Source organism: Hyaena hyaena, unplaced genomic scaffold (genome assembly GCF_003009895.1).
Source record: "Hyaena hyaena isolate Hyena2069 unplaced genomic scaffold, ASM300989v1 scaffold_320, whole genome shotgun sequence".
Lineage (NCBI taxonomy): Eukaryota > Metazoa > Chordata > Mammalia > Carnivora > Hyaenidae > Hyaena > Hyaena hyaena.
In genome coordinates this window covers 446,618-460,731 of record NW_024080952.1, presented here as the reverse complement: position 1 = coordinate 460,731, position 14,114 = coordinate 446,618, and positions in this window count along the sequence as shown.

Genomic DNA, 14,114 nt, shown 5'->3' with positions numbered 1-14,114 from the left:
TTTGTGTATGGTGTAAGAAAGTGGTCCAGGTTCATTTTTTCTGCATATTGCTGTCCAGTTTTCTCAAAACCATTTGCTGAAGAGACTATCTTTATTTCATTGGATATACCTTCCTGCTTTGTCAAAAATGAGTTGGCCATACATTTGTGGGTCCGTTTCTGGATCTGTTCTGTTCCACTGATCTCTATGTCTGTTTTTGTGCCAATGCCACACTGTCTTGATGATTACAGCACTGTAATATAGTTTCAAGTCTGGAATAGTGATGCCTCCAACTTTGGTTTTCTTTTTCCACATTACTTTGGCTATTTGGGGTCTTTTCTGGTCCCATACAAATGTTAGGATTGTTTGTTCTAGCTCTGTGAAGAACGCTGGTGTTAATTTGATAGGGATTACACTGCACATGTAGATTACTTTGGTTAGTATCAACACTTAAACAATATTTGTTCTTCCAATACATGGGCATGAAATATTTTTCCATTTCTTTGTGTATTCTTCAATTTCTTTCATAATCTTTCTATAGTTTTCAGTGTATAGATCTTTTACCTCTTTGGTTAGGTTTATTCATAGGTATTTTATAGATTTTGGTGCAATTGTAAATGGGATAAATTCCTTGATTTCTTTCTTCTGCTTCATTACTGGTATATAGGAATGCAACCAATTTCTGTCCATTGATTTTATATCCTGTGACTTTGCTAAATTCATGTATCAGTTCTAACATTTCTTTTTCAGTGGAGTTTTGGGCTTTCTACATAAAGTATCATGTCATCTGCGAAAAGTGAAAGTTTGACATCGTCTTTCCTGATTTGGATGTCTTTTATTTCTTTGTGTCGTCTGATTTCTGAGGCTAGGAATTCCAACACTTTGTTGAACAACAGTGGTGAGAATGAACATCCCTGTCGTGTTCTTGACCTCAGGGGATAGCTCTCCGTTTTTCCCCACTGAGGATGATATTAGCTTTAGGTCTTTCATTTATGGCCTTTATGATGAGTTATGTTCCTACTATCTCTACTTTCTTGACGGTTTTATCAAGAAAGAGTGCTGTGTTTTGTCAAATGTTTTTTCTGCATCTATCGAGAGGATCATGTGGTTCTTATTCTTTCTTTCATTAATGTGATGTGTCACATTGATTTGCAGATATTGAACCAGCCCTGCATCCCAGGAATAAATCCCACTTGATTGTGGTGAATAATTCTTTTAATGTATTGCTGGAAATGGTTTGTAGTATCTTGTTGAAAATTTTTGCATTTAAAAATATATACATTTGGGGGCACCTACGAGGCTCAGGAGGTTAAGTGTCCAACTTTGGCTTAGGTTATGATCTCCCAGTCCATGAGTTGGAACCCCACGTCAGGCTCTGTGCTGACAGCTAAGAGTCTGGAGCCTGCTTCAGATTCTGTGTCTCCCTTTCTCCCTACCCTCCCTCACTTGCACTCTGTCTCTCTCCCTCTCTTTCAAAAATAAATAAACATTAAAAACACTTTTAATGAAAAAATATATACATTTCATTCAACTCAGGGTCTTTGGCCTAAAGCTCAAGACCAGGTGACCACAGTGGTTTCCTTTCTAACACCTAGGCCCCTGGAATAATTGCTTTGAAGTCCCTCCACCAAGAGGTGGAGGTCTATTTCCCAACCCCATGGAACTGCACTGACTTGTGGCATGCTCAGCCAACAAAATGCAGCAAAAGAAGCAGAGTGCCACCTCTAGGTTTGGGTCACAAGAGGCCATGTGAGCTGTCATGTTGTTTCTGGAGATTGTCTTGGCCATGAGAACAACCTCAGGAGGAAAAGAAACAATACAGATGAGAGGCCAGTCCATCTAATTCTGCCAGTTGAGATCCCAGATATGTGCAAGATCCCAAACTACTGAGCAGAGCCAGCCTACAGTTTTCTAGTGGCCACTCCCAACTGACCACAAACACATGGGTGTGCCAGCTCACATTAGAACTGCCCAGCAGCAGGGTAGTCAGTTGGCAGAGTTGGTCAGTTAGGCAGCCAACTCTTGGTGTCAGCTCAGGTCATGATCTCACAGTTTGTGAGTTTGAGCCTTGCATTGGGCTCTTGGCTGATAGTGTGAAGCCTGCTTGGGATTCTCTCTCTTTCTGCCTCTTCTGCATTCTCTCTCTGTCTCAAAATAAATGTACTTAAAAAAAGAAGCACCCAGTAGAATTATGAACCAAATAAGTGCTTGTTATTTTAAGTCATTGTTATGGGTGGTCAACTATATTTAACTGTTAAAGACCAAATGTTTACCATCAATTCTTCAAAACTTTTTTTTTAAACTGAGAGCATTACTTGCCATTTGAGGTTCAGATAGAGTATAATATTCCTACATATGATTTAATATGCTCATACATTTTTAAGATTCCTATGAAACATACATACCACAAACTTATCAGGTGGTTTCATTAAAAATGTCTCAATGACTTCAGAATCTTCCATATTTCTTTCTCAGTGCAACCTGTGTACACATACAGGGACAAAGCCAATATTTACACTCTAATTACCAGTATACTCTCTTCATTTTCTTTTTCTTTTAAGTTTTATTTATTTTGAGACAAAGAGAGAGAGCATGAGTGGGGGAAGGGCAAAGAGAGAGGGAGAGAGAGAGAATCCCAAGCAGGCTCTGTGCTGCCAGTGTGGAGCCCAATGTGGGGCTCAAACTCAAGAACCCTTGAGATTAGGATCTGAGCGGAAACCAAGAGCAGGCCACTTAACCAACTGAGCCACCCACACACTCCTGGTCATTTTCTACCTTGTCACTTTAAAATAAATTATTTAAATCAACATATGTACATATGAGAGTTTCTTACCAAGGCATTGAGGTAAGCAACTTATTTCAGACTTGCTGTATAATTAGGAGACATCTAAAATCTGCTTTAATACCAGCTTAGTACAGTTGTATGGAAGAAGGCACTTTTAATCTTCTTTTAAATTTATATAAGTACATATAGTGAAAATTGATTCATTTTCTTCCCATGTCTTGTCCTAAAGACAATCTCCTTGCCAATTTCTTAGGCATCATTTTAGAGATATTGAATTTGTATACATACTGAATATGTTTACACAAAAGTATATGTGTATATATTTATGTGTATGTATGATACTTGCTTCCTTCCTTGCTCCTTTGCATTTTAGAGTTTGCCCTGGAAATCACTTCATATCAGTAAATACAGATTTTTAAGACAGAGTTGAAACAAGACAAGCCCAGTCAAGGTACACAGAGCTTAATACTACTGAATAACTATGAAGGCAAGCCTACCAGTGTCTAGAAAACTGTTAGAGCTTCCAATTTTTTCACTCCTTTCATTGAAGAAAGAGACAATGCATGATCATCAGAAAATTAGAGATTATTAGAGACTGTTTACTCTTCTTCCTTTAAACCAACATTTGCTGAACTCACGGTATGTATTTAGCCCAATCTGTAGTCACTGATTTAAATAAAATCAGTCCCAGATTTTGAAAGGGCAGAGAGAGCTTGGCTTCAACTTGAATCAAGTTCTTTTAAGTAAGTGTATAATTTCTTAAAAACAAACCATTTCATTGCCTTAATGATATTAGCTAGCAAGTCTTCTATTTTCTAAGAACGTCTATATAGAAAATCAGTCTATGTCCTTGAAAGAAAAGTAGATGCTAAGGAAAGCATCAGTGCTATTAAATGTTAGAATGTGTGATTTATATGCCCAAAAGCCCAGAAATAATTAAATCATAGAGGAGGTGATGGCACAGACACAAGCTCTGATTTAGACCTTATTTAAAAGCCAAGTTTATACAATTAAGAACGCTGCATTTTTCAGAGGAACACTTGTGGCTTGATGATTGCCCTTCATAAAATTGCCCTTCAAAATTGTGTTGCACCACAGACACATCTAAATTCCTTTTAGCCCCCAGTACAGAAAAACATTAGTGATACACTTCCTAAAAGTTTTAAATCTGTTCACGGTCTGTATTGCATTATATATTGAAGAAAGATAAATTGATTGTTGTTTTCCTGTTGTTTGATGGTTGGTTGGTCTGTTTCCATGCTACCACCTACGTCAGATAATGCTAGCTCGGTCTTAAAGACATAAAGTCAATAAAACAGTAGCAAGTTATTATAAGATATTGAATCTGCAATTCTTTTTTTTAAGAATCAGATGAACTCTCTTATGCATTTTCTGTAACAAAAGTTTCAAAGTGCTTAAAATTTGGGACACTTTGTAAGCAATGCCACAGGAACTAAGGTAGTGCAAGAAGAGAAGGGAGGAGGAAGTAAAGGGAGAGGGAAGGAAGGAGAAAGAAGAAGGTGAAGAAGAAGTGTAAGGCAGGATATAGGTAGGAGGGAAGAGAGGGCAAAGAAGAAGGAAGAGAACAAAGATTCCTTACTTTCTAAACCTGCAATTCCATGAAGACGTAATTCCATGAGAGACATTTAGCTTGCTTCTGAGGACCAGAAGACATTCTTTTTTTTTTAATGTTTATTTATTTATTTATTTATTTATTTATTTATTTATTTTTACAAATAGTTTATTGTCAAATTAGTTTCCACATAACACTCAGTGCTCATCCCCACAAGTGCCCTCCTCCATGCCCCCCCCCCCCCCACATCCATCAGTCCTCAGTTTTTGTCAGCATTCAAGAGTCTCTCATGGTTTGCCTCTCTCCCTTTCCCCCACCATTTCCGCCCTCCAGAAGACATTCTTAACTGGACTTTAAGTTGGAAGATTATTGTGTGCTCTGGCTTTATCACAGATGAAGTAGCTCATTTTCTTAGGAAAGCAACAAAGAGGCTTCAGAGAATTCTATGCTGAGGACTTGGTGATTGCTATAAAATAAATAAAAGCTTTTGGTTTATTTCTCTTTAGATGAGAACCTATAAAACATGGAACAATTGAAAAGAGAAATCTGATATAAAAACTCCATTTAAGAAAACATTAACCTGTACATTCAGAGAGGTAAGGGAGGGAAAGAGCTCACACTGTTTTTTCCTCTCTTATATTTTCTCTTCCTGATAATTTTGGGAATAACATCATTTCCTATGTTCCTCAAGTTACTGCTAATGCTCTAAACTTTCTGTTTTGTCTGGCAGGGATCCATCATTCCACAATCTTTCTCCTATTAAATTTATTTCTCAGTATAAGTCACTTGAGTCAAAATTACTCAGTTATGGATAAAATATAGCCCCCCGCTAGAGGGACATATTTTTATCTCAACATCCAAAGTCTTGCCTTCGTAACATTCCTCAGTGTTAATGGAGGTTACACTCATAGCTCTTTTAGAAGAGAACATAATTTAGAAACCTACTCTACCCTTGATAATCAGGCATAACTTCTAATTAATATAAAATGAGAATTATGTGACTTGCAGGTGGCAAGATCAGACCTCTTTGTTTAAACTAAAGGTGAAAGTTTTGACTTCTCCATATTGTGAAAGTGTCCTCTGAAGCATACCTGCGTTCATGAAAATGCCATTTACCCCCAGAGCTGTGTGAATAAAAAAAATTAATTCTCTACATCAAGTCTGTATACTGTTGGTGCCACTGACTACTTTTATGCTTTGTTTTAAATAATGGCTTCCATTTCAAAAAAAGGAGATTCACTTTGCTAGCATATAGTTGACCATAAGTGATAGATGCAAATTTTTTCTCATTATCACTTATTGGTGATTTCAAAAGGTCCTGGTGAAGCTTTTACCCCAAATCCTACCTTGTTTGTGACTATAAATGTGAACTATTTTATGGATTTAACAAGAATTAAATGCAAATTTGGTTATGTTGAATGTTTAGCAAAGACCACAACACTAAGACAATTCCTATCAAAAACTAAAACTTTAGGGGCACCTAGGTGGCTCAGTTGGTTAAACTCCGACTTCGGCTCAGGTCATGATGTCACAGTTTATGAGTTTGAGCGCTGCTTTGGGCTCTGGGGTGACAGTTCCGAGCCTGGAACCTGCTTTGGATTCTGTCTCTCCCTCTCTCTCTGCACTCCCCACACTGCTTGTGCTCTTTGTGTGTCTCTCTCTCAAAAATAAACAAATTCTTAAAAAAAAATTAAAAACTAAATTTATGTAATATGCATATCCAAGTAGCATATTATAGATATTATTCAGGAATTCTTAACTTTAAATTCCAATGTTTTCCTGTTAACACATTATACAATCAAAGAAATGGCCAATTACTCATACCATCTATTTTTAAAACTAACAATAAATACAGTGTTCCCAATTGGGATCATGGAATTATTAGATAGATGCCTTATGACAATAGTTCATTCAGATGGAGAACATTTTTAAACAAACCCATATGTGGACTTCAGTGGGCAAGGTGGGAGGGGCTAGGGTAAACGAGACCCTAAACAGATCCATGACACACTAAAATGTATAAAATAAACCAACTATTGTGTTTCTTAGAAAAGTGTATTCACTAATGACTTATTTACTCTTACCTTGAACTATTTTAGTTATTTCATTTCTTGATACATAAGCTATTATAAAAAATAACAAAAACCAAGAAAGAAAATGGAAGCTAAGATACACTTTAGGCAAGAAATAGTGTCTGACACAGAGGGAGAGGACAAAAAATAATATTGCAATCCGACACAAGTATTCAAAAAGTATAGCTCACAGGGATTTATAAGGCCATCTCAAGACACCATGGTTCAATAATAGGGAAAAAAAAAGAAAACTCTAAGGTATATTACACAAAAAAACAAAATTTGTTCAAAAATATTATTTAAGAGGGCAGAGGAAGCTATAATTCATTGTAGAAATGCTTTTATTTTATGGCTAAGTTTTTGTTGTTATTGTCAAGGTTTTACTTACAGAAGACATAACTATAATTAGCTAAACAAGTCAGCTATAAGGACACAGACTTCCCACTATCATAAAGTAAAGGAGATTATTATGTGTGTGTTTACTTATGTGCTACCAAGAATATATTTCATTTGACCCTTATTGAGCCCCTAGCTTAAGAAAGACGTATTGGGAATGAATGACCTTATTATATATATTAAATTTCTTATCCATTCAACTTATTTAATTCTTTATTCCAGTCATTCATGACAATGGCTGTGAAAAAATTTTTAAACCTATGATTTATATCCCCTCCTCACCCTATCAAATGACAACCTCAACAAAGAAAATGGGTATGACAATAATAACAGCAAACCATTGGATAGCACTAGCTAAGTTTCAGGCACTGTTCTAAGCCAATCCTTACAACCTTCCTGCAAAATAGGGATAATTATCATTCTAAATTTAGAAGTGAGGAAATAGACACAAAGAAATTTGCTTAGGATCACATAGCCAGTAAGTAGAGCTGGTATTCAAATTATCAGCATACCCATGAATAAGGATTTTTCAAGAACATAAATGAAGTATCTTAAATATTATGAGGACCAATTATCTTAGATTCAGAACTATCAGCATGGTATGTCTAGGCTTAAAAAAACATTTGAAACTCTCCAAAATTTGTCATGGTTTGTTCCAAAAGACTGGCCAAGGATGTCTGTATGCACTGCTTATAACCATTTCAAATGCAAACTATCTCAATGGGCTTGAATGACAGAAATATCAGATAATCTTGTATAACATGGACTAAGAATATTGTTTTTACAATCTGGTTTATCATGCAATATGCAAAATTTACCATCATTAATGGATCATGAGAATTAATATTTCAAATAAAAAAGAAAAAATAAACGATGTGCATGAGAAAATATTCTTGCTAAAACCAAAGTTTCAAACACTAGACTATTTTGGTTGTAAAAAAGTGTAGGCAAAAGGAGTGTGGAGGAAATATTTTATTCACTCACAAAACTGGAAAGTCAGATATTCAGTGATTCCAGAAGAACAATATCCCTACGGCTCAGCTTTCAAGGCTTCTGCCCAAGGGGAGGGTTCCTGTCTGGCTGATTTTCCTCAAGGCACAGAAAACAGCACTGAGTAACCCCAACACTGACTTTCATCACTGAGTTACTAGGTCTTAGATACGTTCTAATTAGCCTGGCTTGGATCAAGGGCCCCTCCTCAGCTAATTACTGAGCAAAGAGATCAAATATCGCGACTGGCTCTCCCTGAGTGCCTGCCTGGGATTAACTGCTTACCCAAGACCTCACTGATGGAAAAGGGCAGTTGCCCAAAATAAAAATATAATGTTTCGTTACCTGAAGAAAGGGAAGACATACTGGATAGGCAGAAACAACATTTGGCTACTATTGTCTTGATGTACATTTCTTCATGGAAAAAGCACAGATTTCTTGAAGGTAATAACTACTTTGTATTGAGGTTGAGTTATGGGTCAAGCATAATTGCTAAACATTTCATATGCCTAACTTCATTAAATCCTTGCACCAAACTTGAGGTAGGCACTACTGTTATTATTTCCCAGAATGATACTCAATTTATGCATCAATTCACCTATACCTACAGGGACTCTTCATAACTGGCCTAGGCCCCTTTTAGTGATTCAGTTCCCATGCACATCATTTGATTGTTTTGAATGATCAGTCTTGGGTATTTCCAATACTTCCATAAAGCAACTGAGTCTGATAATTTATATAACTAAAACCGGGATAGGAACCCTGAGTAAACACAGTAAGCGTTATTCATTAATGTTAATTATATCAGAGCCTAAACATGAAAAATACCATAAATCATTATACTCTAATTGCTTAAGAGCTTCACTGAGGTACAATTGACATATGATAAAATGAACTGGTTTTAAGTGTATAGTCTGACAAGTTTCACCCAAAAATACAGCCTTGTCACTACCACCCGCCTAAGACAGAGAACATTTCCTCCTGCCCTTTTTCAATTTCCTCACCTCACCCCTGTCAACCACCAACCAAAACTCTGTTGTGTCACTATAATTTTTTCCCTTTCTAGAATTTCATATGAATGGCACCATAAAGTACAAAATCTTTTATATCTGAGTTTTCTCATCTAGCACAGTAACTTTAAAAGTCATCTACTTCATTATCAGTATTATTAGTATTGAGATTAGTATTATTTTTATTGCTGAATAGTATTCCCTTGTTTGGAGAGACCATATTTTGTTTACCCATTCATCAGGTAACGGAAATTTTAGTTTAATCTGGTGTTGAGGTGTTACAAGTAACGTGAATAAATATTCACAGCAGAACTGTGAATCCTAGGAGAGACCTATTGAGTTTTGGGGGAATAGATAACCAGGAAAAGAGACAATAGGTCATAAAAATCAGTGTATACTTAACTTTATAGGAAACTATCAACCTATTTTCCAAAGTGGTCATCATATTTTTGCATTTTCATCAGCAGCGAATTAGAGTTTCATTAGCTCCATCTCCTTACAAAGACATGATGTCATTAGTCTTTTTAATTTTGGCCATTCTAATGCGTGTCCAGTGGTTTTTCTTTGATAATTTAATTTTCAAATGACCAGTGACATGTAGCATTTCTAATGTGCTTCTTGGGCATCATGTATCTTTCTCACTGAAGAATCTGTCTAAATTTTTGCCCATTTATTATTGGATTGCATGTTTTCTATGTTCTTTATATAATCTGGATACAAGTTCTTAGGTTTATCACTTTGCAAATATTTCTATCAATCTATCAATTACCCTTCTTTTTTCTTAAGAGTCTTTCAAAAAGACATTATTTTTACATTTTAATGGAATCCAATTTACCAATTTTTCTTATTTAAAGCTTATTCTTTTTATATCATACTTAAGAAATCTTTGGTTAAACCAAGAGCACAAAGACAAAAAGACTTTTTTCTTGTTTTTGTCCAGAAGTGCAATGGTTTCAGGTACATTTAGGTTTATGATTCACTTTGATTTAATATGGATACCCATACAGATATCCAATTGCATTATTTTTCCACAACTGTAGCACATCGACACAAAGGTACTGGTTTAAAATAACACAATTAAATTAAATTAAAATCTCACTGTTCTGTAGGTTAAAATTCCACCATAAATCTCACAGAGTCAAAATCAAGTTGTCAGCAGTGCTGTGTCCCTTTCTGAGAGCTCTAAGGGAAAATCCATTTCCTTGTCCTTTGTAGTTTACAGATTGCCCTTGGCTCATAGCCCTCTTGATCCATCTTTAAAACCAGCAGCATTGGGCCCAGTCTTTCTCACCCTGCCATATCTGTGGTTCTCTTTTTTTCCTGCTTTCTCTTTTAAGGGTCCTCATGATTATAATGGGCCCACTTGAATAATGCAGAATGCTCTTCATATGTTAAGGTCAGATGATACAAATTTAATTCCATCTGCAATATTCATCCCCCTTTGCCATGTAACTAAATAGGTTCTACGGATTGGGTTGTGGACACCCTTGGGCTGGGGAATGTTATTTTGCCTACCACACAAGCTGTACCAGGAACATTTGTTGAAAAGATGCTTCTTTCTCTCATTGAATTAACTTGGTACCTTTGTTGAAAATTCATGTAAGTGTGCATTTATTCTTAGATGCTATTCTGTGCCTCTCATTTGTCTATTTTTTAACCATGACCATGGCATGTCTTGTTCACTGTAGATTTATACTAAGATTTATACTACCACTTGAAATCAAGTAGTATAAGTCTTTTTTAAAAAGATTTTTAATGTTTTATTTATTTCAGAGACAGAGATTGAGAGAGAGAGAGAGAGAGAGAGTGTGTGAGCAGGAGAGGGTCAGAGAGAGGAGGAGATACAGAATCTGAAACAGGCTCCAGGCTCTGAGCTGGCAGTCAGCACAGAGCCTGACGTGGGGCTCGAACCCACGAACAGTGAGATCATGACCTGAGCCGAAGTCAGACGCTTAACTGACTGAGCCACCCAGGATAAGTCTTTTATTTCAAGTTATATAGGCAATTTCAGACCCTTTGTATTTCCATATAAATTCAGAAATTTTGTCAACTTCTACAAAAATTCTGACAGAATTTTGGTAAGAATGGAATTTATATTGGAGAATTGACATCTTAATAACACTGAGTCTTCGATCTGTGAATGTAGTATCTCTCTCCCTTTATTTAGTTCATCTTTAATTTATCTGAGCAATTTTTTGTAATATTTTATGCAGATCTTACACATTAATCTTTGTTAAAATAATTCGCAAGAACTCTATTTATTATAGGAATTATTGTAAATGCAACTGTACTTTTAATTTCATTTTCCAACTGTTCATTACTTGTATTAGAAACAGAACTCAGGGGCACCTGGGTGGCTCAGTTGGTTACGTGTCTGACTTCAGCTCAGGTTGTAACCTCATGGCTCATATGTTTGAGCCCCATGTCTGGATCTGTGCTGACAGCTCAGACCCTGGAGCCTGCTTCAGATTCTTTCTCCTCTATTTGCCCCTCCCTTGCTTACACTCTGTCTCTGTCTCTCTCTCTCTCAAAAATAAACAAACATTAAAATCTTTTAAAGAATGAAATAAAGTTCATTTTTGGATATTGCCTTCGTATCACATAAAGTTTCTTAATTTGCCAGCTCAAATAGCTTTTAAAATATATTTCTTAGGATTCTATATACATGATATTGTCATCTGCAGATAAATATACTTTTCTTTCTTCCTTTTCAATATAGATGCCTTTTCCTTCTTTTTCCTGTCTTCTTTTCACTGATTCAGGCCTCTAGTACAACAATGTATAGAAATGGTAAAAGCAGACATTTTTAACTCATTCCATACTTTAAACAAAACATGCTCAGTCTTTAAGTATAATGCTTACTGTGAATTTTTGTAGATGTTCTTTACCAAGTTGAGAAAGCATGTCTCTCGTGCTAGTTTTATGAGATTTTAGTAACACAAGTGTGTGTTAAATTTTTTCAATTTTTTCGACTACTATTGAGATGATCAAATAGTTTCTTTAATCCTTTATCCTGTTAATGTCATACATTATATCCTTGATATTTGAATGTTAAACAAATCTTGAATTCCTTGGATTATACTCTCCTCTTGGTGATTAATTTTTCTTTTTATATAATGCTGTATTTGATTTGCTAAGATTATGTTTAGGAGTTTTGCATCTGTATTTATGTAGTTTCTTTTCCTTGTATATCTTTATATGGTTTTGGTATCAGTGTAATACTGGCCCCATAAAATGCACTGGCAAGTGGACTCTTATTTTTTTTTGAAAGAGTTTGTGAAAGACTAGTACCACCTCCTTCATTAAATGTTTATTTCACTAGTGAAGCCACATGGTTTTACACTTCTCTTTCTTGAACATTTTTTAAAAACTGCGTATTCATCTATTTTTTGAGAGAACGGGAGTGCATGCACTAGCCAGGAAGGGGCAGAGAGAAAAAAGGAGAGAATCCAAGCAGACTTTATACTGAGCTCATCACAGAGCCCTAACTCTGAGGTCACAACCTGAGCTGAAATCAAGAGTTAGATGCTTAACCAAATGAGTCACCCAGGCATCCCACTGGAACATTTTTAAATTATGAATTCAGTGTCTTTAATGGACATAGCATTGTTCAGGTGTTCTATTTTTGCTTGAGGCTGTTTTGTATTTTTCAATATATTTGTCCATTTCATAGAAAGTATCAAATTTGTTGGCATAAAATTGTTAGTAATTTTTCCTGATGTTGATTTCTGCCCTGGTATTTATGTATGTACGTACGTATGTATGTATGTATGTTTATTTACTTTTGAGAGAGAGAAGGAGTGTGAGTGCGGGAGAAGCAGAGAGAGAGAGGGAGAGAGAGAGACAGAATCTGAAGCAGTCTCGAGGCTCTGATCTGTCAGCACAGAGCCGAACACAGGGCTCAAACCCATGAACTGTGAGATCATGACTCAGACACCCAGGTGTCCCTCTGATTTTTATTATTTAATCACTTCTTACTGAGTTGAATCTGTTCTTCTTTGCTAGCTTCTTTAGAAACTGGTGCAATTTTAGAACACCAGTTGGGATGTTTCTTCTTTTAAATATAAGTATTTAAATCTATAAAAGTGCTGCTGAGTATTGTTTTAGCTACAATCCACAAAATTGAATAAGATTTATTTTCATTTTTATTACATTCAAAATGATTTCTATTTTTATTATAATTTATTTTTTAACTGTGGTAAAGAACACAAAACATAAATTTCACCATTGTAGACAGTTTTAAATGTACAGTTCAGTGGCATTAAATACATTCACATGTTGTGCAACTATTACTCTCATTCGTCTCTAGAACTTTTTTATCTCCCGAAACTGATACTTGATATCATTGTAGAATACCTCTCCATTCTTCCTTTCCCCCCAGACCCTGGACATCACCATTCTACCACTCCCTGTCTCTATGAGTTTCACTACTCTAGATACCAAATATAAGTAGAATCATACAATATTTGTTCTTTCCTGTCTGTCCCGTTATAGTTAGAGAACATCCTATGTATGATTTCAATATTTTTGTACTTATTGAGATTAATAGCCTTGTATTTGGTGTGTCTTGGTGAATGTTCCACGTGTTCATGAAAAAAAAAACACATTCTGCTGTCATAGTATAATCTACCGCTAAAACATCATTGTGGTGAAATAGGTTTGTATTTTTCAAGTTTTTTATATCCTTACTGATGTTCTGTTTGTCCTACTGATTACTGGGAGAGGAGTACTGGAGTTTATAATTATCCTTGCTAATAATTGTTAAAGTGTCTATTTTTTTCAGTTCTGTTATTTTTTCTTTCATGTATTGTAGAGCTATCTTATTAGGTTCATAGACTTCTATAACCATTTTATCTTCCTGTTGTATTGATCTTTTTTTCATTAAATATTACTGTCTCTGCTACTCCTCCTTGTCTTAAAGTCTAATATATATATATATACATGTATATATATGTTATATATTAATATATGTATCCCCTTCCTATGCTTACTATTTAAATGTTGTATCATTTTCCATCCTTCTACTTCTAAATTGTTTGTGTCTCTGTATTTATCTATTTGTTTATTTTAACAATTTATTTATTTATTTTGAGAGAGAGAGAGTGTATGCACACAAGTGCAGGGGGTGGGCAGAAAGAGAGGGCGGAAAGAGAGAATCCCAAGCAGGTTCTGCACTGTCAGTGCAGAGCACAACATGGGGTTCAAACTCACTAACTTTGATATCATGACCTGAGCCAAAGCTGGATTCTTTTTTTTTTTTTTTTTTTTACAAATAGTTTATTGTCAAATTAGTTTCCACATAACACTCA